General features: G+C 37.2%; 1 protein-coding gene across 3 annotated transcripts in view; it reads left to right on the plus strand.

Moving 5' to 3' along the window:
• SPATS2 (spermatogenesis associated serine rich 2) overlaps positions 1–27214 on the plus strand; it is a 205822-nt gene that overhangs the window by 9368 nt on the left and 169240 nt on the right. The window contains exon 2 of one of the 3 annotated variants that reach the window (XM_077170805.1): positions 18240–18497. The exons of the other annotated variants lie outside the window; for them this stretch is intronic. The gene's annotated coding sequence lies outside the window, so the exon portion shown is untranslated. The remainder of the gene's footprint in view (positions 1–18239; positions 18498–27214) is intronic. 3 annotated transcript variants of the gene reach the window in all.

Here is a 27214-nt window from a genome sequence, read left to right on the forward strand (position 1 = left end):
AGTCGCGCCTGGATGATCATCCTGAGAGCATTATATATCTGTATGTATTTGAAAAATGTGTCAGTGGTGCAGAGGTTTCAGCTCACTTTGCTGCTTTTGATTGAAATTCAGGGTCTGTTTTCGTTTAAAAATGTTTTACATATATGAGCTGCTCACTACTTACCTCCTTGAAAAAAAAGTTTGAGTGCCTGCTATATGCTTTAAATATTTCAGTCAGGTAGCTGTAATATTTGGACAGAATAGAAAGTAAAATTGGCTGAAGTCATTTGATTTCATTCTCTTCTGTCCTCCCTCTCTCCTTCCCTCTGTCCCTCTTTCTCTCCCTTTCATATATATATGAGTTGTCACATAGTATCAAATATGAAAAGGTTGAAATAACTGCGACAGTCCCTTAAGATAGTTCTAACCCTCCCATTTCATTTTTTTCTGAATGTCACAGAGGTTAATTATACCTGCAACTTGCTGCTTGAGATTATTGAGCTTCAAAGAGCCTTCAGGCTCATGTACAATTCTCTGAGGGCCTCAGAGATCTGGTGAGCCCACACTTAACTTGAAGGTGGTCTGTCTGAAACCCAGGCCAACTTCCTGTCAGTTGAATTGATTCTGGAAATATTTCTAAGTTTGTAAACACCTTATCTTTAGGTGGGTGGATATTAGGGATAGGCTAGGGGTTTTCACTCACTTTCCATGTTCATATCCACCACGGCACCCTGTGGAATGGGTTCTTGAGATATACATAATTTTCTACCCAGAATCTGCAGCAGCCCCAGGCCTTTAAAGCATTCTGCAGGGCCTTAAGATATAGCCATTAATTTAAAGGTAACTTCTGCAGTCATTGCCCTAGGACTAATTTGTGGTTAGGAACAAGTTGATTGAAGGTTTTGGGGGATTGCCAGGGATTGCGTAGGGCTTCTTACCCGCCCAAATCCTAGATTACAGCCTTGGATTTCTGATAAGGACATTTTTACACTGAGAAATTGATGTGATTACTAGTTGTGATTTGTGTATGTGTTGTGTGTGTGTATTTTCTTTAGAATTGGCTGAAGGATATTCGGGACTTGAGAAGAAAGAGTTTTGTGATAGGCCATATATGATTTTAGATAAATCAGGATAGATAAGTGAATTTGTGTTTTGTACTTGAAGATACTTCCAGTGATATTACTTTCTTTTGATCTGGATAGAACCAAAAAGATCAATTTGTAAAATCTCCAATCTTTTCTATCTTGAGTACATGTGGTGTGCCAAGTAGTAAATGACTTGCTGTTGTTTTAAGGCCTCCCTCAGTAGTAGAGCAGTACTTTTCCTTAAATTATCCATTTGGTCTCTGATTGCAACATGATATTGTGGTCAGCCTATGCCTGGCTCTTCCTGGCGGTCTTCTACTGTTACATTGATTCAGAATACACATTATAGTGTGTAGTGGAAGTGATTCTTCTTTTGCTTACTTTGGCTAATTCTCTTAAATCTCTGTAGTGAATTACCTTGGTAGCCTATCTGCCTATCCTGCATGAACCCTCGGTACAAGGATCTCATCATAAGAGGCTCATTCACATTTGATGAACACAGTGAAATTCACCTGAAACTAACTAGGTAGCTAAGGTATGGTACCTGAATGGTGGGTGGTACAGAACTATGTCAGCCAATTAACTTAGATCCAAAACTTGATCTCTTGTTATATCTTACTAGTCAGTACACAGTAGGTTTCTCGAGATGTTAAGTTGGCAATGCTGTAACAAGGCTTAGTTGGGTAATCTTTTTCACCTCTGTTACTTCTCAAAGGTTGTATTTTGTGTGAGCTTTTAAAAAGTTGATGTTTGACATTTGTTGTCAGTCTGTCAGCACATAGTGTTATGATGATCCTCTAAGTTAGGCTGAAGTATATTGTTATGTGATGTTATTGAATTTGGGAGCTCAGGAAACACCATAGCAATAGTGATTACATAAATGTGTGTGTTTGGGTGTCCAACCTGATGAAATAAAGAAAGCTTCTAAAAAAGGAGGGATATTTGGTACTCTCATCCTGATTACTTGTTGTTACTGAAATCTTACATTTCAGTGAAATTAAGTAGAATTCTAGTCAATTTTGTACATTACATTTTTGATTGGACAATGAAACTGAGGACACATGATCTTTTTATACTTTACTGTTTAATCATTTCCATTATGAAATGGCCCCAAATATAATTCTTTAGCTTCTTTGGCAGCTGAACAGTTCTTTTTCCTTTATTATATATGCCTCTAGTTATAAACGATGTATTGTGAATAAAAATTATCAGTATCTTTTACTTTACATTTTTGTCAGCAATTTTTTCTTTTTCTTTTTGTGGTAACATAAACAACATAAAATTTTCCATTTTAGCCATTTTCAAAAATGTAATTCAGTCGTATGAATTACATTCACAAGGTTGGGCCACCACTACCACCATCCATTACCAAAACTTTTCCATCACCTGAGACAGAAACTACTCACTAAGTATTAACTCCCCAGTCCCACCCCTGGTAAATAGGGAAGCCGTATAATGTCTTGGTTGGTTAAGAGTACAAGCCATTGGATATACAAATCTGGCTTTGAATCTTTATTCCTCTACCTGTTAGCTCTGTTGACTTGGTCAAGTCATTTAATTTTTCTGAGCCTGTGTTTCTGTGTCTGAAAAATGAGTGCAGTAGTAGCCTCTCCCACAAAGTTGTTGTGATGGTTGAATTTTTTTGTGTGGTGAAATTAACATAAAATTGGCCATTTTCAAATATACAATTCATTGGTATTCATCATTTCCACTGTAAAATTATTGACTAATCATTTCCATTATGAAATAGCCCCAAATATATTATTATATTCACAAAGTTCTGCAGCAGTCACCTGTCTGTTTCAGAACTTCTTCATCACTCCCAAAGGAGACCCTGTATTCATTAAGCAGACACCCCCATTTCCTCCGTCTCTCAGCCCTGGCAACTACCAGTTTGTTTTCTCTCTCTATGGAGTTACCTGGACATTTCATATAAATGGAATCATACAATATGGGATCTTTTGTATCTGGTTTCTTTAGTTAAGCCTAGCGTTTTCGAGATTCAACCATATTGTAGCATATATCAGTTTTTTTTATCCTTTTTTATGGCTGAATAATATTTCAGTATATGGATACATCACAATTTGTCTATTTTTCTCTTGATGGACATTTATTTCCACTTTTTGCCTATTATGAATAGTGCTACTATGAACATTTTTGTGCAAGTATTTGGTTGAATAACAGTTTTCACTTCTTTTGGGTATCTGTAGGAATGGAAATACTTGGTTATATGATAATTTCATGTTTAATTTTTTTGAGGAACTACCAAACTGTTTTCCACAATGGCTGTACCATTTTACACTCCTGTCAGCAATGTACAAGGGTTCCAGTGTCTCTCCATTCTCACCAACACTCTTGTTTTCCATTTTTTAAAATAGTAGCCATTGTAATGGGTATGAAGTGATATCTCATGTAGTTTTTTTTTTTTTTTTAACCTTTGCAGTTCATGCTTTCACTGCTTTCAGCTCTTCTGGGTATGTACCAAATAGTGGTATTGCCGGGTCCTAGGGCAACTCGATATTTAGTTTTCTGAGGAACAGCCAGACCGTCTTCCTCAGCGACTGTACCATTGTATATTCCCACCAGCAATGCATAAGTGTCCCAATTTCTCCACATCCTCTCCAGCATTTGTACTTTCCTGTTTGTTTAATAGCAGCCATTCTTACTGGTGTGACGTGGTATTTCATTGTACTCTTGATCTGCATTTCCCTTATAACTAGTGAGAATGAGCATCTCTTCATGTGCTTTTTAGCCATCTGTATTTCATCTCAAATACGGATGAGATTGGCTCTTCAGTCATATCTTTAGCCACTTTATAATTGGGTTGCTTGTCTTTTCTTGTTGAGTTGTATGATTTCTTTATGTATACAAGATATCCAACCTTTATCCAATGTGTAATTTCCAAATTTTTTCTCACATTGAGTTGGCTGCCTTTTCTCCTCTTTGACAAAGTCTTTTGAAGCACAAAAGCATTTGATTTTGAGGAGTTCCCATTTATCTATTTTTTCTCTTTTTGCATGTGCTTTGGGTGTAAAGTTTAGAAAGCTACCTCCTGTTACTAGGTCCTGAAGATGTTTCCCTACATTTTCTTCTAGGAGCTTTATGGTACTGGTTCTAGGTTTAGGTGTTTGATCCACTTTGAGTTAATTTTTGTATAGGGTTTAAGGTAAGGGTCCTCTTTTATTTTCTGTCTTTATATCCAGTTCTCCCATTCTCATTTATTGAAAAGACTATTTTGTCCCAGTTCAGTGGATTTGGGGACCTTTTTGAAGACCTGTTTACCATAGATTTGGTGGTCTATTTCTGTGCTCTCAATTCGATTCCATTGGTCAATACTTCTATCTTTGTGCCAGTACCATGCTGTTTTGACCACTGTGGCTTTATAAAGTTTTAAAATTGGGGAGTGTTAATCCTCCCACTTCTTTCTTCTTTTTTAGGATGCTTTTAGCTGTTTGGGGTCTCTTTCCCTTCCAGTTGAATTTGGTAACTAGCTTTTCCAAGTCTTCAAAGTAGGTTGGTGGAATTTTGACTGGTACTGTATTGAATCTGTAGATAATTTGGGTAGAATTGACATTTTAACTACATTTAACCTTCCTATCCATAAGCATGGAATGTCCTTCCACCTATTTAGATCTTCTTTGATTTCCTTGAATAATGTTACATAGTTCTTTGTGTGCAAGTCCTTTATGTCACTAGTTAAGGTCATTTCTAAATACTTGTTTGTTTAGTTGTTATTTTGAATAGAATTTTTTCCTTAATTGATTCCTTGGTTAGGTTGCTTATGTATAGAAACATAACTGATTTTTGCACATTAATTTTATAACCTGCCACCTTGCTGAATTTGTTTATTAGCTCAAATAGCTTTGTTGTAGATTTCTCAGGATTTTCCAAGTATAGTATCATGTCATCTGCAAATCATGAAAGCTTTACTTCTTCCTTTGAAGTTTGGTTGCCTTTTTATTTCTTTGTCCTATCTGATTGCTCTAGCTAGAACTTCTACTACAATTTTGAATAATAATGGTGACAGTGGGCATCCTTGTGTCATTCCCGATCTTAGGGGGGAAGTTTTCAGCCTCTCACCATTGAATACAATGCTGGCTGGGGTTTTTTTATATATGCCTTATATCATGTTAAGGAGGTTACTTTCGGTTCCTGCCTTTTGAAGTATTTTCATCAGAAAAAGATGTTGAAGTTTTTTTTCTTTAAGGATGTTGAATTTTGTCAAATGCTTTTTCAGCATCAATCGAGATGATTATATGATCTTTCCCTTTTGATTTGTTAATGTGCTGTACTAACATTAACAGCTTTTCTTGTGTTGAATCATCCTTGCATTCCTTTTATAAACTACACTTGGTCATGGTGTATAATTCTTTTAATGTGCTGTTGCATTCCATTTGCTAATATTTTGTTGAGAATTTTTGCATCTATGTTTGTTAGGGAGATTGGTCTGTATTTTTCCTTTCTTGTAGCATCTTTACCCAGTTTTGGTATTAAAGTGATGCTAGCTTCATTAAATGAGTTGGGTTGTGTTGTTCCTTTTCCCCCTAGTTTTTGGAAAAGTTTGAGCAGGATTGGTGTTAGTTCTTTTTGGACTGTTTGATAAAATTTCCCTGTGAAGCCATCTGGCTTTTCCTAGTAGGAAGATGTTTGATGCTTGTTTGAATCTCTTTGTGATTGGTTTGTTGAGATCTTCTATTTCTTCTTGAATCGGTGTAGCTTGTTTGTGTGTTACCAGGAATTTGTCCATTTCATATAAGTTGTCTAGGGGTATGTTTGTTGGTGTATAGTTGTTCATAGTATCCACTTATGATTTTTTTATCTTCAGGGTCTGTGGTAATGACCCCCCTCTTGTTTCTGATTTTGTTTATCTGCAAACTCTCTTGTTTTTCTATTGTTCCATCGGTTTTATTGATTTTTTCAAAGAACCAAATTCTGGTTTTATTTTATTGATACTTTCTATTGTTCTTTTGTTCTCCCATTCATTTAACTCTGCTTTAACCTTTGTTATTTCTCTACTTCTATTTGCTTTGGGATTAATTTGCTCTCCTTTCTTAAGTTCCTCCAAGTGAACAGTTAAGTGCTCAGTTTTTGCTCTTTCTTCTTTTTTATTAAAGGCATTTAGGGCAATAAATTTCACTCTCAGCACAGCCTTTGCTGCATCCTGTAAGTTCTGATATGTTCTATTCTTGTTTTCATTTGTCTCCAGTTAGCTACTGATTTCTCTAATAATTTCTTCTTTGACCCACTCATTGTTCAAGAGTGTGTTATTTAATCTCCATATATTTGTGAAAGTTCTTGTTCTTTGGTGGTTATTGATTTCCAGTTTCACTCCATTGGGCTCAGGGAAAGTGCTTTGAATAATTTCAGTGTTTTTAAATTTATAAAAACCTATTTTGTGTCCCAGCATATGATTTATCCTGGAGAATGACCTGTGAGCACTAGAAAAGAATATATATCCTGGTGTTTGGGGGTGTAATGACCTATATGTGTCTGTTAGGTCTAATTCATTTATCACATTGTTTAAGTTCTCTATTTAGTTGTTGATCCTCTGTCTCATTATTCTGTCTATAGAGGAGAATGGTGTATTGAAGTCTTCTGCTATTATTGTTGAAACGTCTACCACTCCCTTTAGTTTTGCCAATGTCCGTCTCATATACTCTGGAGCTCCTTGATTGGGGGAGCATAAACATTTATGATTGTTATTTCTTCTTGGTGAATTATCCCTTTTACTAATATATCGTGACTTTCGTTGTCTCTTATGATGCCTTTGCATTTAAGGTCTATTTAGTCTGTTATTAGTCTAGCTACTCCTGCTTTATTTTGGTTACAGCTTACATGGAACATTTTTTTGTCCTTTCACTTTTCAATCTGTGTGCTTTTGTCTAAGATGAGTCTCTTGTAAGCAGCATATAGATGGATTATATTTCTTAATCTGCCAATCTGTGTTTTTTAATTGGTACATTTAGTCCATTAACATTCAAAGTTGTTATGTAAAGGCATTTCTTGAATCTACCATCTTATCCTTTGGATTTTACTTGTCAGATCTGTATGTTCTTTTCTCTCTTTTTCTTCTTATCCTTTAGGTTACTCTTAACTGGTACTCTTCAGTTCTGTGCCTTCCTTCGGACCTCCCTCTCCTGCCCCCCCCCTCCCTTTTTTTTTCAGCCAGAGGAGCTCTCTTTAGTATTTCTTATAAAGCTGGTCTCTTGTTGACATATTCTGTCAGCTTTTGTTTGTCTGTGAAAATTTTAATCTCTCCCTCAGTTTTGAAGAACAATTTGGCTTTGTACAGAATTCTTGGCTGGAAGCCTTTCTCTTCCAGGATCTTAAATATATCATACCCCTGCCTTCTTGCCTCCATGGTGCCAGTTGAGTAGTCTGAACTCAGTCATATGTGGTTTCCCTTTTATGTGGTAGATTGTTTTTCTCTTGCCACTTTCAGAATTTTCTGCTTCTCTTCAAGTTTGACAGACTGGTTAGTGTGTATCTTGGGGAAGGCCTATTTGTAGTTCGTTGGGTTTCTTTCATTTGCATATTTATGTCTTTTATAAAGGGAACTTTCCTTCCATTATATCCTCAAGTAATCCTCCTAGCACTTTACTCTTCTCTTCTCCTTCTGGGACACCAATGATTCTTATTTGTACACTTTGTTTTGTCCATCATTTCCCTGAGGTCCACTTCACATTTTTCTCTTTTTTTGTCATTTGCTGTTTTGAATGTTCAAAATCAGTTGTACTGTCCTCTAGTTCACTTATTCTTTCTTCTGCCTCTTCAAATCTGTTGTATGTCTCAAGTATATTTTCTGTTTGGTCTACACTATCTGTTCTAGTTTGCTAGCTGCTGAAATGCAATATACTAGAAACAGAACAGCTTTTAAAAAGGGTAATTTATCAAGTTGCTAGTTTACAGTTCTAAGGCTGTTATGTCCCAATTAAAGCAAGTCTGTCAATCAGAGGCATCCATGGAAAGATGTCTTGGTTCAAGAAGGCAGTTGAAGTTCAGGGTCTCTCTCTCGAGTGAGAAGGCACGAAGTGAACAGGGTCAGAGTTTCTCTCTCATCTGGAAAGGCATGTGGCGAACCTGGTGTCATCTGCTAGCTTTCTCACCAGGCTTCCTTTCATGATGCTCCCTGGGAGGTGTTTTCCTTCTTCATTTCCAGAGGTCGCTGGCTGGTGGGCTCTCTCCTTCTCGTGGCTATGTCATTCTGCTCTCTCGGAATCTCCTGCTTTCTCCAAAATGTTTTCTCTTTTATAGGATTCCAGTAAACTAATCAAGATCCACCCAAATGGGTGGAGACACGCCTCCACTTAATCCAGTTTAACAACCAGTGTTGATTAAATCACATCTCCAGGGATATGATCTGATTACAGTTTCAAACATACAATGCTGAATAGGGATTGGAAGAAATGGCTGCCTTTACAAAATGTGATTAGAATTAAAACATGACTTTTCTAGGGTACATATATCATTTCAAACCAGCACACCATCTTTAATATCTGTGATGTCTGCTATTTTTCTATTTATTCTTTCAGATTCCTCTTTATGCTCTTCTGGTGTCTTCTTGTTCTCCTTAATGCATTAGCCATCCTACTGATTTTATTTATAAAGTTATGTGAACATCTTTGATTAGTTGTTCCAAAGTCTGTGTCTCCTCCGGTGTTTTAAGTTGGTCATCAAACTGGACTGTATCTGTTTGCATCTTCATATGATTAGTGATCTTCTGTTGTTTTCATGGCATGTAAATATTTCCTAGACCCCGTCTCCCTCTCCGTGTGCTCCTTATGGCTTCAGACCTCTGTCGGAAATGGATGCGCTAAGCTGTTTGCAGTAGCTGGCTGGTCTCTGGTTCTCTGCATCTCAGTTCTTCCAATTTTTCAGCCAGGGCTTCCCTATGTAGTGTAGAAGACCCTTCCATGTCACTTACACTCTGGAGTTGCTCTCCTGGCCTTTTTTCTGTCCCTTTTCTAGCTGTTCTTTCTCATGTAGTTTTAATTTGCACTTCTTTAAAGGCTAATGATATTTACTGTCTTTTCATATACCTATTAGCTGTTCATTTATCTTCTTTGGCAACATGTCTATTCAGATCCTTGGCCTGTTTTATATTGTGTTTGTTGTTGTGTTGTAGGTATTTGCTGTTTATTCTGGATATTAAACCCTTATCAGATATATGGTTTCCAAATATTTTCTCCCATCCTGTAGGTTGTCTTTTCATTTCCTTGACAACGTCCATTGATCCGTAAGTTTTAAATTTTGATGAAGTCCATTTTATTTATTGTTTCTAAAACAATAGAAATTTATTTTCATAGTTCTGGATTTTAGAAGTCAGATAACAAGGTGTCCATAGGGTTGGTTCTTTTTGGAGGCTCTGAGGGGAATCTGTTCCATGTCCGTCTCCTAGCTTCAGGTGGTTGGTGGCATCTTTCATGTTCCTTTACTTGTAGATGCATCACTCCAGTCCCTGTTTTTGTCTTCAAGTGGCGATGTCGCTCTGTTTCTGTGTCCAAATCGCCATCTCCTTTCCTTTATAGAGATACCAGTCATTGGATTTAGAGCCTGAAAGACCTCATCTTAACTTTGATTGTATCTGTAAAGACTATATTTCCAAATAATGTCACTTTTATAGGTACTAGGGATTAGGACTTGAACACACCTTTTAGGGGGACGCAGTTCAGCCCACTACAGGCATGTAATCTGAAACTTGTAGTGATTTCACGTTGTTTGTAAGTGGGTAAATAGTAAACCAATTATAAAAATACCTCTTACTGTGGTCAAATCAAGCATTGTTTGCTGTTACTTGGTTCGTGATGTAACAAGGCAGGCTAAATTTGACCTCCTGATGATGTCTTATGCTGTGCTCTCCTGACATGTGGTTGCAATTGTCTATTGCTGAGTAATAAAATCATTCCAGACTTAGTGGCATAAAATTCCCATGTTTTTGTGGAATGACTGGGCTCAGCTAGGTGATTCTTTCTCAAGTTTTCTCGTGTAGTTCCAGTCAGGTGGTGGCCTAGTGTTATCTTGGAGACTTTCTTCCTCACATATCTGACACAGGAACAGGAAGCCCAGTAGCTAGGAGCTGGAACGGGTGGAACTCCTTGGAACTCTCGTTTTTTGTATAGTTTATTTTTATGTAAGTCTCTCCAGCATAGGGGCTTCCTGCTAGCCAGACTTCTTACATGGAGGCTTAGGACTCCAAAGGCAGTTGTTTTGAGAAAGAGCCAGGAGGAATCTGCATTGACTTTTATGTAATTTCCATTTTATTTTATGCATTAGATGCAAGTTACTAAGGTTAGCCCGTATTCCAGGAGAGTGTCCAATTCCAGTTAGATTCCACCTCTTGCTGGGAGGAGTATCATAGAATATACAGACCTGTTTCAGAGCCACTCTGGTTTTTATATTGGCTAAAAATTATTTACGTTCCTCCCACATGCAAAATACATGCACCCCTGTCAAAATACATGCCGCCCCCAAATCTCATCTAGTACAGTATCAGGCTCAGGCTCGAGGTCCAGGATCTTATTGCTTAAATCAGGTCCAAATGCAGATGAGGCTACTTGGATGGGGTTCTTTGGGTACAGCTCCTTGAGTACTGTGGCTTTCAGCCTGAAGACAGGCTTTCAGCCTAAAGAGACAAGTTAACTTCTCCCCCTTCCAGCCCACTCAGTACAACAGTGGGAAAGGCATAGCACACTGTTATAAACGTTGTCTTCTGTTTACAACAGCAGACAGTACTGTTCTAAAAGAAAGGAACATGAGGGCAGGCCACAGTGGCTCAGTAGGCAGAATTCTCGCCTGCTGTGCCAGAGACCCGGGTTTAATTCCCGGTGCTTGCCCATGCGAAAGAACAAAAAATTAAAAAAAATTTTTTTAAAGAATGGAACATGGGAGGAACCCAGTAGTCACTAGGTACGTATTACCAGTTCTGTGATTAGGGCTCAGTTCTACTACCTGGGAATGATTTTCCACAGCTGTAGGTTCTGTCCTCTGAAATATCCTTTCTTTTCCTTAAAATGCATTCTCTGCGTCTGAGTAATTTTCTCAGACTGTCTCCTGCCCATAGAAGTTTGGGTGACCAAAAGTATCTTTTCATTTTGTACAGCCTCTGTCTCGTTTAGTCTAAGATAACACTATTTCTGAAAGTAAAAGTCTCTTAAAAACTCTGGATTTCCTCTGAATCTTCTTGGGGATTCACTCTCTTAGACAAAAGCGGTTCTCTACGTTAGGCTCCCTGTAAGGCTTTTGTGGGACAATACATTTAAGATTCTTAAAAGGCTTTTTGTTTGAAAGGATCTCTGAGATACAATCTTAGATATATTTGAAGTCTAAATCAGGGCTCAGCAGACTGTGGCCATGAATTCAGATTTGGTTTTACATTTTTAAAGGTCTAATAAAGAGAATATACAAGAGAGATCATATGTGGCTCTCAAAGCCTAAAATATTTACTATCTGACCCTTTGCAGAAAAGGTTTGCTGGCTCTTGGTCTAAAAAAAAGTGTTATCTTTAGGTCATGTTTTCTGGCAGTGCTTTGGATTTGATGTTTGCCCAGAAGGCATTTATTTATTTGAGAAATGTTTGCTATATGGTGAGGTTTGCTGAATGAGGAGTTTTATTTATTTATTTAATTTTATTATTATTATTATTTTTTTGCATAGGCAGGCACCAGGAAATGAAGTTTTATTTTTGAACCTAGGAAGCCTTTGTTCTTTGTATTTCCTCTATGTGATATTCTTTCTTTAGCTCTTCCTTCTGTGTCTGTACCTTATGATAATCAGCTAAAAGAAATAAGTTGACCCTTTTGGCATTTTGAGTGGAAATCTCTGTAATCAAAATCATCAGTTAACCTGGTTAGCTGTATTTTCTATTTTCCATATTACTAGAGGTGGTAGCTTTGCTAAACTTTCCACCATTACCTAATGATAAATAGATTCTCCTTTCCCTCAGCTTCCAATAAAGCTTTCCATACTTTTTTTTGGTTAATTTTGGTTTTCCACACTTTCTTATAATCCAGGGTTCGGAAACTTTTTCTGTGAAGAGCCAAATAGTAAGTATTTTTGACTTTTTGGGCCATAGATTTATGGCACACTTGCTCACCTCTGCTGTTGTAGTGAGAAAGCAGCCAAAAGACAATACATAAAAGAATGGGCATAATTCTAAAACCCTTACAGTTTTGTATATAAAACTTTATATACAGAAAATGCAGCAGGCTGAATTTTGCTTGCAGGCTGTAGTTTGCTGACTCCAGTTTTAACTCTTCATTTAGAGCCTCCTTAAGACTTCTGGTACATTTCCTTAAGACCCTTTAGACTCTCATGCTCTCAAGATCATTCTTGCTTTCTCCTACTACCCAGTCCCAAAGCCAAACATTTTGATTTTTTGTTATGGCAGCATTCCATTCTTTATACCAGAATCTGTTTTGGTTTTCTGTTTCTCTGTGACAAACAACACTCATAATTCAATTTCGTAGTTCTGATATTTGACTGGGCTCAGCTAGGCAGTACTTTCTCAGGGCTTCTCCTGAGGATGTAGTCAGATAGTAGCTGGGCCCTTTGTGATTCCTCACTCACTCTATATGAGGGAGACTAGAGCAGTCAACATGCCTGACACATCTCTCTATCCCTATGAGATGGTGGTATAAGAATTGTGAGAAGAGTCAGAAAAGAAAGTTTTGATGAGTTATAGTCCCAGGAAGGGGGGCGATACATACTTGTCTTGAGCTACGGACTATGAAGATTTCTTACTACACTTTTTTTTAGCATTGATTGTATATTGAAAGAGTTAATATCTCCTTTTGGGGTAAGCATTCTATACTGTTTTCAGTGTCATTGTTTATCTGCATCCCCTTTACCTCTAGTTGATACACCTTTCTGCCTGAAAGATTTCTGAGTGGTTAGAGGAAATAGAGGCAGAGGAAAGGGAGAGTTAACAGTCCATGTTTTGAAATTTGCTAGTATTACTTAACTAATTTCAGCTAATTGAAGACTTATCTTTTAGGATATGTAATGCATAATATACTGCATGCATTATGCATTCTTTTTAAGAATTACGGTATAGTAGAATGGGTAATATTTTTGTTTATTAATTAAAGAAAAAAAGAAATTAACACAACACTTAGAAATCATTCCATTCTACATATGCAATCAGTAATTCTTAACATCATCACATAGATGCATGATCATCATTTCTTAGTACATTTGCATCGATTTAGGAAAAGAACTAGCAAAACAGCAGAAAAAGATATAGAATGTTAATATAGAGAAAAAAATAAAAATAATAATAATAGTAAAAAAAGGCACAAACAAACAGACAAACAAAAAACCCTATAGCTCAGATGCAGCTTCATTCAGTGTTTTAACATGATTACTTTACATTTAGGTATTATTGTGCTGTCCATTTTTGAGTTTTTGTATCTAGTCCTGTTGCACAGTCTGTATCCCTTCAGCTCCAATTACCCATTATCTTACCCTGTTTCTAACTCCTGCTGGTCTCTGTTACCAATGACATATTCCAAGTTTATTCTCGAATGTCGGTTCACATCAGTGGGACCATACAGTATTTGTCCTTTAGTTTTTGGCTAGACTCACTCAGCATAATGTTCTCTAGGTCCATCCATGTTATTACATGCTTCATAAGTTTATTCTGTCTTAAAGCTGCATAATATTCCATTGTATGTATATACCACAGTTTGTTTAGCCACTCTTCTGTTGATGGACATTTTGGCTGTTTCCATCTCTTTGCAATTGTAAATAACGCTGCTATAAACATTGGTGTGCAAATGTCCGTTTGTGTCTTTGCCCTTAAGTCCTTTGAGTAGATACCCAGCAATGGTATTGCTGGGTCGTATGGCAATTCTATATTCAGTTTTGTGAGGAACCGCCAAACTGCCTTCCACAGTGGTTGCACCAATTGACATTCCCACCAACAGTGGATAAGTGTGCCTCTTTCACCGCATCCTCTCCAGCACTTGTCATTTTCTGTTTTGTTGATAATGGCCATTCTGGTGGTTGTGAGATGATATCTCATTGTGGTTTTGATTTGCATTTCTCTAATGGCCAGGGACATTGAGCATCTTTATATGTGCCTTTTGGCCATTTGTATTTCCTCTTCTGATAGGTGTCTGTTCAAGTCTTTTTCCCATTTTGTAATTGGGTTGGCTGTCTTTTTGTTGTTGAGTTGGACAATCTCTTTATAAATTCTGGATACTAGACCTTTATCTGATATGTCGTTTCCAAATATTGTCTCCCATTGTGTAGGCTGTCTTTCTGCTTTCTTAATGAAGTTCTTTGATGCACAAAAGTGTTTAATTTTGAGGAGCTCCCATTTATTTATTTCCTTCTTCAGTGCTCTTGATTTAGGTTTAAGGTCCATAAAACCGCCTCCAATTGTAAGTTTCATAAGATATCTCCCAACATTTTCCTCTAACTGTTTTATGGTCTTAGACCTAATGTTTAGATCTTTGATCCATTTTGAGTTAACTTTTGTATAGGGTGTGAGATACGGGTCTTCTTTCATTCATTCTTTTGCATATGGATATCCAGTTCTCTAGGCACCATTTATTGAAGAGACTGTTCTGTCCCAGGTGAGTTGGCTTGACTGCCTTATCAAAGATCAAATGTCCATAGATGAGAGGGTCTATATCTGAGCACTCTATTCGATTCCATTTGTCGATATATCTATCTTTATGCCAATACCATGCTGTTTTGACCACTGTGGCTTCATAATATGCCTTAAAGTCCGGCATCGCTAGACCTCCAGCTTCGTTTTTTTTCCTCAAGATGTTTTTAGCAATTCGGGGCAACCTGCCCTTCCAGATAAATTTGCTTATTGGTTTTTCTAATTCTGAAAAATAAGTTGTTGGGATTTTGATTGGTATTGCATTGAATCTGTAGATCAGTTTAGGTAGGATTGACATCTTAATTATATTTAGTCTTCCAATCCATGAACACGGTATGCCCTTCCATCTATTTAGGTCTTCTGTGATTTCTTTTAGCAGTTTTTTGTAGTTTTCTTTATATAGGTTTTTTGTCTCTTTGCTTAAATTTATTCCTAGGTGTTTTATTCTTTTAGTTGCAATTGTAAATGCGATTCGTTTCTTGATTTCCGCCTCAGCTTGTTCATTACTAGTGTATAGAAAAGCTACAGATTTGTGAATGTTGATCTTGTAGCCTGCTACTTTGCTGTACTCATTTATTAGCTCTAATAATTTTGTTGTGGATTTTTCTGGGTTTTCGACGTATAGTATCATATTGTCTGCAAACAGTGATAGTTTTACTTCTTCCTTTCCAATTTTGATGCCTTGTATGTATTTTGATTTTTGACGACATTCCGATGTTTAATATAGTCTTAGGGTCTATTGTTCTTTGTAAATCAAATCAATTTTGTAAACCAAACAAAAATTAACATGTTATTCTGTGGATACTTATCTGGTATCTTCCATTCTACATATGCACTCAGTAATTCTTAGTATCATCACATAGATGTATGATCATCATTTCTTAGTACATTTGCATCGATTTAGGAAAAGAGCTAGCAAAACAGCAGAAAAAGATATAGAATGTTAATATAGAGAAGAAAATTAAAATAATAATGATAATAAAAATATATATATATGTAAAAAAGGAAAAAGAAAAACAAAAACAAAAGATACAAGCAAACAAACAAACAAAAAACTATAGTTCAGGTGCAGCTTCATTCAGTGTTTTAACATAGTTACATTACAATTAGGTATTATTGTTCTGTCCATTTTTTTTTTTTCCCAATTTTTTTTTTATTAATTAACAAAAGAATTAACAAAACAATTAGAAATCATTCCAATCTACATGTACAATCAGCAATTCTTAATAACATCACATAGTTGCATATTCATCATTTCTTAGTACATTTGCATCGATTCAGAAAAAGAAACAAAAGACAACAGAATAAGAATTAAAACAATAATAGAAAGAAAAAAAAACAAAAAAAAAACAAAAACAAAAACCTATACCTCACATGCAGCTTCATTCAGTGTTTTAACATAATTGCATTACAATTGGGTAGTATTGTGCTGTCCATTTCTGAGTTTTTATATCCAGTCCCGTTGTACAGTCTGTATCCCTTCATCTCCAATTATCCCTTCTCTTTTTTTTTTTTTTTTTAATTAACGGAAAAAAAGAAATTAACCCAACATTTAGAGATCATACCATTCTACACATGCAATCATTAATTCTTAACATCATCACATAGATGCATGATCATCATTTCTTAGTACATTTGCATTGGTTTAGAAGAACTAGCAACATAACCGAAAAAGATATAGAATGTTAATATAGAGAAAAAAATAAAAGTAATAATAGTAAAATCAAAACAAAACAAAACAAAAACCTATAGCTCAGATGCAGCTTCATTCAGTGTTTTAACATGATTACTTTACAATTAGGTATTATTGTGCTGTCCATTTTTGAGTTTTTGTATCTAGTCCTGTTGCACAGTCTGTATCCCTTCAGCTCCAATTACCCATTATCTTACCCTGTTTCTAACTCCTGCTGGTCTCTGTTACCAATGATATATTCCAAGTTGATTCTCGAATGTCGGTTCACATCAGTGGGACCATACAGTATTTGTCCTTTAGTTTTTGGCTAGACTCAGTCAGCATAATGTTCTCTAGGTCCATCTATGTTGTTACATGCTTCATAAGTTTAGTCTGTCTTAAAGCTGCATAATATTCCATCGTAGGTATACACCACAGTTTGTTTAGCCACTCGTCTGTTGATGGACATTTTGGCTGTTTCCATCTCTTTGCAATTGTAAATAATGCTGCTATAAACATTGGTGTGCAAATGTCCGTCTGTGTCTCTGCCCTTAAGTCCTTTGAGTAGATACCCAGCAGTGGTACCACTGGGTCGTAATCCATTCTGCCAGTCTATGTCTTTTGATTGGGGAATTCAGTCCATTAACTTTTAGTGTTATTACTGTTTGGATAATATTTTCCTCCACCATTTTGCCTTTTGTATTATATATATCATATCTGGTTTTCCTTCTTTCTACACTTTACTCCATACCTCTCTCTTCTGTCTTTTCGTATCTGACTCTAGTGCTCCCTTTAGTAGTTTTTGCAGAGCTGGTCTCTTGGTCACAAATTCTCTCAGTGACTTTTTGTCTATAAATGTTTTAATTTCTCCTTCATTTTTGAAGGACAATTTTGCTGGATATAGAGGTTTTGGTTGGCAGTTTTTCTCTTTTAGTAATTTAAATATATCATCCCACTGTCTTGTAGCTTCTATGGTTTCTGCTGAGAAATCTACACATAGTCTTATTGGGTTTCCCTTGTATGTGATGGATTGTTTTTCTCTTGCTGCTTTCAAGATCCTCTCTTTCTCTTTGACCTCTGACATTCTAACTTGTAGGTGTCTTGGAGAACGCCTATTTGTGTCTATTCTCTTTGGGGTGCGCTGCACTTCTTGTATCTGTAATTTTAGGTCTTTCATAAGAGTTGGGAAATTTTCCGTGATAATTTCTTCCATTAGTTTTTCTCCTCCTTTTCCCTTCTCTTCTCCTCCTGGGACACCCACAACACGTATATTTGTGCGCTTCATATTGTCATTTAGTTCCCTGATCCCCTGCTCAAGTTTTTCCATTCTTTTCCCTATAGTTTCTGTTTCTTTTTGGAATTCAGATGTTCCATCCTCCAGTTCACTAATTGTAGCTTCTGTCTCTTTAAATCTACCATTGTAGGTATCCATTGTTTTTTCCATCTTTTCTGCTTTATCCTTCACTCCCATAAGTTCTGTGATTTGTTTTTTCAGATTTTCTATTTCTTCTTTTTGTTCAGCCCATGTCTTCTTCATGTCCTCCCTCAATTTATTGATTTGGGTTTTGAAGAGGTTTTCCATTTCCGTTTGTATACTCAACATTAGTTGTCTCAGCTCCTGTATCTCATTTGAACTATTGGTTTGTTCTTTTGACTGGACCATATCTTCGATTTTCCGAGCGTGATCCGTTATTTTCTGCTGGCATCTGGGCATTTGATCAGATTTCCCTGGGTGTGGTACCCGGCTGGTTGAAAGGTTTTTCTGTGAAATCTCTGGGCTCTGTTTCTCTTTTCCTGCCCAGTAGGTGGCGCTCGTGGCGCTCGTCTGTCTGCGGGTCCCACCAGTAAAAGATGCTGTGGCTCCTTTAACTTGCCAATCCTAATCTTGCAGTTGGCCCGGAAAACCGCGCGTGGAGGAGGGATCGCCGGCCACTACGCCTTGGGGGATTGCCCGACCAAATTGCCCAGCTGGCCCGAGACGCCAAGCGTGGTGGGAGGGCCCCGCTATCCAACGTTCCCAGTCGGACCAGGAAGCCACGTGTGTGGAAGGGACCCCAGTCGCCAGCCGCCCCGGCCTGGGGAAGCGCGCACCCCTCGGGTATCTCACTGCAGCGGATTTTTCCTGCCCGTTCAGCCGTTCCAGAATGGGGTACGCTGTCTTTTTGGTCTCTGTCGTGGCTCTGGGAGCTGTTTCGTATTGTTTCTGTTTCTTTAGTTGCTGTTCTGGAGGAGGAACTAAGACCCGTGCATCTTACTAAGTCGCCATCTTCTCCGGAAGTACCACTTTTTTTTAAAGCAACCCTTTAATAACAGATGTGTATGGTACTCCTTCTTAAACCATCACATATACCCTGGCAAACCTCTCCAGTCTCGTTTCATGCCTCTCTCTTTCCCTTTCTGCTTCAGGCTCCAGCCTTTTGGCAGCTCCGATAGTGCCAAATTCTGTCCTTTCTGAGATCCTGCAAGCTGCCTGGATCACATTACCATACCATTATACTACCAACCCCTTACCTGGCTGGCTCCTTGACCTCAACTTGAGCGTCAACTCCCTCCTGATTTCCCCCCTAAAACACCGAGCCCTTCCTCCTCAATTATCAGCCTCTAATTTCTAATGTAACAGGTAAAGCACTTCGTAATTCTGATGCTCTGTGTATTATGCTTTTTCTGTTGGCTCCTCTCTCCCATTAGAACTGGCGAAGGCACTGCAGTGTGTGAGCAGCAAGCCGGGGTCTCGAGGATGGCTTCCGAGGGAAAGTGGGATAAACAGCCAGGCCACGGAGAAGTAAGGGGAGGGAGGACACCAGGAGCGGAGAATAGCAATCAAAAGTCCTATGGGGGGGGGGCGGGCCGCGGTGGCTCAGCGGGCAAAGTGCTTGCCTGCTATGCCGGAGGACCTCGGTTCGATTCCCGGCCCCAGCCCATGTACCAAAAACGGAGAAACAGAATACAATAAAACAAGAAAATGTTTAAAAAAGATGTTTCCCTTTCTTCCTTCCTTCCTTCCTTCTATCCTTCCTTCCTTCTCTCTGTCTTTCCTTTAAAAAAAAAAAAAAAAAAAAAAAAAAAGTCCTATGGGGTTAGACAATTTACTGCTCTGGTCAAACTCTAGGGTGGAGACGTGGCAGTGACAGTCCACCAGGCCCACGCCCACCGCTCCCATAGCCGCCGCCGAAGGCCCTGACGCGTCCCTTTTATCTGGTATCTTGATCAATATTAGATACTTCCTAAGATTAGTGTTGAATTAATGGACTACTGGCAGATACCTAAACTGTAGCATCAGGTTGTTAGGTAGTAAGTCCTGTATGACTATCCAGTATGACAATACATACCTACCTTGAACTTCTGAATATGGTTGAATAGCGTTCCCCTAAAATTCATGTCCACCCAGAATCTCGGACTTTGACCTTATTTACAAAAGAGTTTTTCAGATTTAATTAGAGTTAAGATGAGGCATATTAGACTTGAGTGTGTCCTAAATCCAATATGATTGGTGTCTTTATAAAAAGATGGAAATTTGGACACAGAGGGAAATGGGCCAGGTGAAAGTGTAGGTAGAGACTGGAGTTATACTTTCCCACAAGCAAAGTAACACCTACGGCTACCAAAAACTGAAAGAGGCGAGGAAGGATCCTCCCCTAGAGGCTTTGGAAGGACTCTTTTCAGTCTTCTAGCCTCTAGAACTGTGAGAGAATAAGTTTCAGTTTTTAAGCCACCCAGTTTAAGATACTTTATTATGTATGACAGCTCTAGGAAATTTCTTACTGTAGTTCTTTAATTTCAGTTGCAGTTTGGAAAAGTTAATACCTACTTTCAGGAGGTGCATTTAATACATTTTTTCAGTTATTTTTTCCCCCTTATCTCCAGTAATCATATGTTTTGTAGATTTTGCAATATTTTGTAGACATTCCATTATTTAAAGAAGAGTAATAATAGTAAGTTGAAGGGAATTGAAACTTGCCATGCTCTAATTTAGTCCTTAAATGTACGTACTAACTTAAGCAACTTTTCAGGGTGAGAAGATTTTTAACCCTGGTGATTGAACCAGGGAGAAGGACATGATATTGGCATTATCTGCTCTAAATACATGCTGTGTAATTTTAACTAGATCATTGCTGCTTGACGATTTTTATTGATCTCATTTATTTTCTAGCACATTCCTGATGTTGAAGAGGCAGGTGTATAGTAGAAAGAAATGAATTTGTAGTTTAATATACGTGAGTTTGAATTAGCATCTCCTCACTTACCTGCTGTTTGATTTGGGGAATTTTTTCACCCTCAAGCTCTTCCATTAAAATGACTATTTTTTATTATTATATGAAATATCTATATAAAGGATGTAAAAGTGCCTGGAACATGGCAAACAGTATATGTTAGTTTTCTTACCTCTTCCTGCTTTCTCTCTTACTGTTTCTATTACTGAAACATTTGGAGTCACTGGCCTGACTTCCTTCATCTTCCCTCTTGGCTGTGCCTGTATTTTTCTTGTCTTTTTTGTTACTGAGTGCATTTCTTTTACCTCACTGGGTTGTTGTGGAAATTAAATTAGATAATTGTTTGTGAAATTGCTTAGTCCATTTCTTGAAACGTATTAGGTGGTAAATAAAGATTAATTGGATCTGATTGTAAGGTTACTTTTATCTTTGGTTACCTTTCTATCTTGTTCCTCCCTTAAATTATTTTCTGCTGCCACAGTTATTACTCTTCTTCGTAATATGTTTGATGGACATGTTGCATGTTACAATGGACAAATTTCTTGAAACATACAAATTATTTAATCTGATGCAAGAAGAAAGAGAAAATTTCAACTGACCTATAAGAAGTAAAGAGATTGAATCAGTAATTAAAAACCTCTCAACAAGGAAAGTCCGGAATTGGATAGTTTCGCTGCAGAGCTCTACCAAACATTTAAAGATGATTTAGTACCAGTCCTTCTCAAACTCTTCCAAAAAATTATGGTGCGGTGGTATTATTTCCTAACTCATTCAATAAGGCCAGCTTTATACTGATACCAAAGCCAGATAAAGACAACAGAAGTAAAGAAAATTTCATATCAGTATTCCTCATGAATATAGATACAGTGATCTTCAACAAAATATTGGCAAACTGAACCTAACAAGATATTAAAAGGACTATATACCATGACAAAGTGGGACTTATTTCAAGGATGCAAAGGTGATTAGTCATAAAAAAAATCAACATAATACATCACATTAAAAAAATGGGGGGGATGATCATTTTGGTGCAGAAAAAGCATTTGACAAAAGCCAACACCCTTAACACCCTTTCATGATAAAAATACTCATGAAACTGGGAATAGAAGGGAACTTTGTCAGTATGAAAAACGGCACTTATGAAAAACCCACAGCAAGCATCATACTCAGTGGTCACTGACTGAAAGCTTTCCTCCTAAGATCAGGAACAAGATAAGGGCACCTGCTGTTCTCAGCTATTCAACATTGTCCCGGAAGTTCTACCTGAGCAACAGGCAAAAAATAAATAAAAGGCATCCGTACTGGAAAGGAAGAAGTCGCTTTGTCCCTTTTTGTAGACAACATGATTCTACATGTAGAAAATACCAAAGAATCTACAAGAGAGTTACTAGAACTAATAATACACAAATTCAACAAAGTTGCAAGATGCAAGATAAACATGCAGATGTCAGTTGCATTTCTATGCACCAGTAATGAAATCAAGAAACAATCCCATTTACTAGAAGAATAGTGAATACCTAGGAATAAGTTTAACCATGGAGGTGAAAGACTTGTACTCTGAAAATTACAGACATGGCTGGGAGAAATTAAAGAAGATCTAAATAAGTGGAAAGATATCCTGTGTTCATGGATTAGAAGATTTAATATTGTTAAAGAGTCTGTCTGCCTAAAGTGATCTACCAATCAGTGCAATCCCTATCAAAATCCCAGCAGCTCTTTTTTGAGAAATGGAAAGACTGATCCTCAAATTTATGTGGAATTTCAGTGGTCCTAAACTAAAACAACCTTGTAAAAGTTGGAAGACTCACTTCCTGATTTAAAAAATTACTATGAATCTCCAGTAATTAAAACAGTATGATACTGGCATAAGGTTTCATTTATAGTCTAATGGAATAGGATTGAAAGTTCAGAGAAAAATCCACCCATGTATGGCCAACTGATTTTTCTTTTTTTGCATGGACAGGCACTGGGAATTGAACCCAGGTCTCTGGCATGGCAGGTGTGAACTCTGCCTGCTGAACCACCATGGCCTACCCTAGCCAACTGATTTTTGACAAGGACTTCAAGTCCATTGAGTAGGAGAAATAATGGTCTCTTTAGCAAATGGTGCAGGATCAACTGGAAAGCCACATGCAAAAGAATGAATGTGGATCCTTATCTCTCACCATATAAAAAATTAATTATAAATAGGTTGAAGACCCAAATATAAGAGCTAGTACTATAAAATTCTTACAGGAAAACAGGAAGTATCTCCAGGACTGTAGTAGTTAGGTTCAGATGTCACCCTGGCCAAGTGATGGTACCCAGTTGTTTTGTGGCTGTGGACTTAAATCATCAGCATGTGAAAGTCATATATGGCTGATTACGTCTGTGATCAGCTAACAGAAATACTTTCTGCAATGAGTGGTGTTTAATTAGTGGGAGGCCTGAAAGAGAGAGGTCAGAAGAGAGTTCAACAGGTCAGATCCAGACGTTTGGAGATACAGAAAGGAATCGCCCTGGGGAAAGCTGTTTGAACCCAGAAGGGAGAAGGGAAGGCCAGCAGAAAGCCAGAGGAAAGTCAGCTTCCTTTCCTCCAGAGAACTGTACATTTGCAACTAAATAAATCCTCTTTATAAAAGCCAATCCATTTCTGGTGTGTTGTATTCTGGCAGCCTTAGCAAACTAAAACAGGGATCCTTGTAGTAGGCAATAGATTTTTAGATATTATACCAAAAGCATGAACAACAAAAGAAAACATGGATAAATTGGATGTTATCATAATCAAAGGACATTATCAAGAAAGGGAAAAGACAAGCTACAGAATGGGAGAAAAATTTGGAAATCATATCTGAGAAGAGTTCAATACCCAGAATATATAAAGTACATCTACAACTTAGCAATAAAAATACAAACAGCCCAATTAAAAAATTGGGCTGTTTGTATTTTTATTGCTAAAATGGGCAAAAGATTTGAATAGGCATTTTTCTAAAGATATTCAGATGACAGGTAAGTATATAAAAAGTGCTCAACATCATGAGCCATTAGAGAAATGCAAATGAAAAATAAAATGAGATACCAATTCAGATCCACTACGATGGTAACTAAAGATAAGCGTTGATGAAGATGTAGAGAAATAGAACTCTTATACATTGTTGGCAGGAATGTAAAATAGTGCAGTTACTGTGGAAAATTATTTGGTGGTTTCTCAGAAAGGTAAACAGAATTACCATATGATCTGCTAATTCTGTTCCTAGGTATATACACAGAAGAACTGAAAACAGGGACTCAGACAGATATTGTACACCATTGTTCAATACAGCATTATTCACAATAGCTAAAAGGTGGATATATAACCCACATATCCATCAACAGATGAATGGATAAACAAAATGTCTTATATCCATGCAATGGAGTATTTTCCAGCCATAATAAGAATCGAAATGCAGGTGCATGCTACAACATGAATGAAGCTTGACGACATTGTGTTGAATGAAGTAAACCAGACACAAAAGGACAGATACTGTATGATTTATCTTGTATGAAATATTTATAATAAGCAAATTCACAGACACAAAAAACAGAATAATGGTTTTTGGGCGTGGGAGAAGGGGAGTTTTTGCTAAATGAGTATGAGTATTGGTTTTAGATGTTGAAAATATGGAAATAGAAGTGGTGAAAGTTATCCAGTATTGTCATGTTCTTTTTTTTTTCAAACTTTTTTCTTTGAGTTTGCAAACACAAATTTTGAAAAATATATGAGTAGCCATCTCAATCACACCAATATGGAAGATTTGTAAATGACCCTTAAAATGACAACATGACATCTGATCCATCACTTCCACCCAAGACTCCTGGTTCCATGGTACTTCCATAGTGCAACACTTTTGATTAAACAGAGCAGTCTGATCATATTATACCAGACTCCTGCATTTGTTCACATCTCCACTGAGAGAAGTCATATGCAAATCTCTAAAATTGCGTTTTGCCTAGAAACCAATTTCCTTTCAGGTGCTCTTGGTAATATTAATAATGTTGTGAGTAAAGTAAGTTTCTTTATGTTTAAGACTCCAGATATTGAAATAGAGAAGAAATAATCTAGTCTGATGGGCTACATACTAGGCTAGTAATTTTCTTCGACAAGTAGTTACAGGACAGATCCCAGAGTTTGTCACAGGCTACCCATACCATCATCTCAGATTTTTCCTTCTAGCTTCTCTAGAATATTGGAAGCTAGAAGTAATAAATATTTTTTTATCATCACAATTGACTTTCTTTTTCTTTTTCTATAAAAAATAACATGTATACAAAAAAGCAATAAATTTGAAAGCACATTGCAATAGTTAGTTACAGAACAGATTTTAGAGTTTGGTATGGGTTACAATTCCACAATTTTAGGTTTTTACTTATAGCTGCTCTAAGATACTGGAGACTAAAAGAAATATCAGTATAATGATTCAGCAATCATACTCATTTGTTAACCCCTGTTTCTCTGTATAACTCCACCATCACCTTTGATCTTTCTCACTCTTTAGGGGTATTTGGGCTGTGGCCATTCTAACTTTTTCATGTTGGAAGGGGCTGTTGATTGGAAGGGGCTGTCGATAATAGGGAACAGGGAGATGGAACTAGTTGATGTTCTGGTGGGGGATGGAACTAGCTAATGTTCTGGAGAGGCTGGCCTCTCTCTGTTTCAGGATTTATCTGGCCAAGGAGCCTATGTGGAGATTGTTGGTTTCTGGAAAGTTACCCTAGTACATGGAACCTTTGTAGAATCTTATGTAATGTCCTAGGTATTCTTTAGGATTACCAGGAGTGGTTTTGGTTGGGGTTTGGCAAGTTATTATAGGTAGCAATGTCTAACTGAAGCTTACATAAGCGTGACCTCCAGGGTAGCTTCTTGACTCTATTTGAACTTTGTCAGCCACTGATACCTTATTTGTTACACTTCTTTTTCCCCTTTTGGTCAAGATGGCATTGTTGATCCCATGGTGCCAGGACCATGCTTATCCCTGGAAGTCATCTCCCATGCCACCAGAGAGATTTTCAGCCCTGGATGTCATGTCCCATGTAGGAGGGCACGCAATGGTTTCACTTTTGCAGAGTTAGGCTTAGAGAAAGAGAGGCTACATCTGAGCAATGAAAGAGGTCCTGCAGATGTGACTCCTGGACATAACCAGAGAGGCTAACCCTCTCTGCTACATACATAAGGTTCATGAGAGCAAGCCTTGAGATCAAGGGTTTGGCTTATTTATTTGGGTGTCCCTAATGTTTGACACAGTATCAGGGGTTCCCCTGGTAGTAAAGTTTAATAGTTCGATATTTTTTTCTGCCATCCCTTAAGGAGCTTTGCCAATACTTTTTTTTTTATTAATTAAAAAAAAAGAAAAGAAATTAACACAACATTTAGAAATCATTCCATTCTACATATGCACTCAGTAATTCTTAATATCATCACATAGATGTATGATCATCCTTTCTTAGTACATTTGCATCGATTTAGGAAAAGAACTAGCAAAACAGCAGAAAAAGATATAGAATGTTAATATAGAGAAGAAAAGTACAATAATAATAATAAAATATATATATATAAAGGAAAAAGAAAAAAACAAAAACAAGATACAAACAAACAAACAAACAACAACAAAAAACTATAGTTCAGATGCAGCTTCATTCAGTGTTTTAACATAGTTACATTACAATTAGGTAGTATTGTGCTGTCCATTTCTGAGTTTTTGTATCCAATCTTGTTGCACAGTCTGTATCCCTTCAGCTCCAATTACCCATTATCTTACCCTGTTTCTAACTCCTGCTGGTCTCTGTTACCAATGATATATTCCAAGTTGATTCTCGAATGGCGGTTCACATCAGTGGGACCATACAATATTTGTCCTTTAGTTTTTGGCTAGACTCGCTCAGCATAATGTTCTCTAGGTCCATCCATGTTATTACATGCTTCATAAGTTTATTCTGTCTTAAAGCTGCATAATATTCCATTGTATGTATATACCACAGTTTGTTTAACCACTCGTCTGTTGATGGACATTTTGGCTGTTTCCATCTCTTTGCAATTGTAAATAACGCTGCTATAAACATTGGTGTGCAAATGTCCGTTTGTGTCTTTGCCCTTAAGTCCTTTGAGTAGATACCTAGCAGTGGTATTGCTGGGTTGTAATCCATTCTGCCAGTCTATGTCTTTTGATTGGGGAATTCAGTCCATTAACTTTTAGTGTTATTACTCTTTGGATAATATTTTCCTCTACCATTTTGCCTTTTGTATTATATATATCATATCTGGTTTTCCTTCTTTCTACACTTTTCTCCATACCTCTCTCTTCTGTCTTTTCGTATGTGACTCTAGTGCTCCCTTTAGTATTTCTTGCAGAGCTGGTCTCTTGGTCACAAATTCTCTCAGTGACTTTTTGTCTGTAAATGTTTTAATTTCTCCTTCATTTTTGAAGGACAATTTTGCTGGATATAGAAGTCTTGGTTGGCAGTTTTTCTCTTTTAGTAATTTAAATATATCATCCCACTGTCTTGTAGCTTCTATGGTTTCTGCTGAGAAATCTACACATAGTCTTATTGGGTTTCCCTTGTATGTGATGGATTGTTTTTCTCTTGCTGCTTTCAAGATCCTCTCTTTCTCTTTGACCTCTGACATTCTAACTTGTAGGTG

Source organism: Tamandua tetradactyla, chromosome 7 (genome assembly GCF_023851605.1).
Source record: "Tamandua tetradactyla isolate mTamTet1 chromosome 7, mTamTet1.pri, whole genome shotgun sequence".
Lineage (NCBI taxonomy): Eukaryota > Metazoa > Chordata > Mammalia > Pilosa > Myrmecophagidae > Tamandua > Tamandua tetradactyla.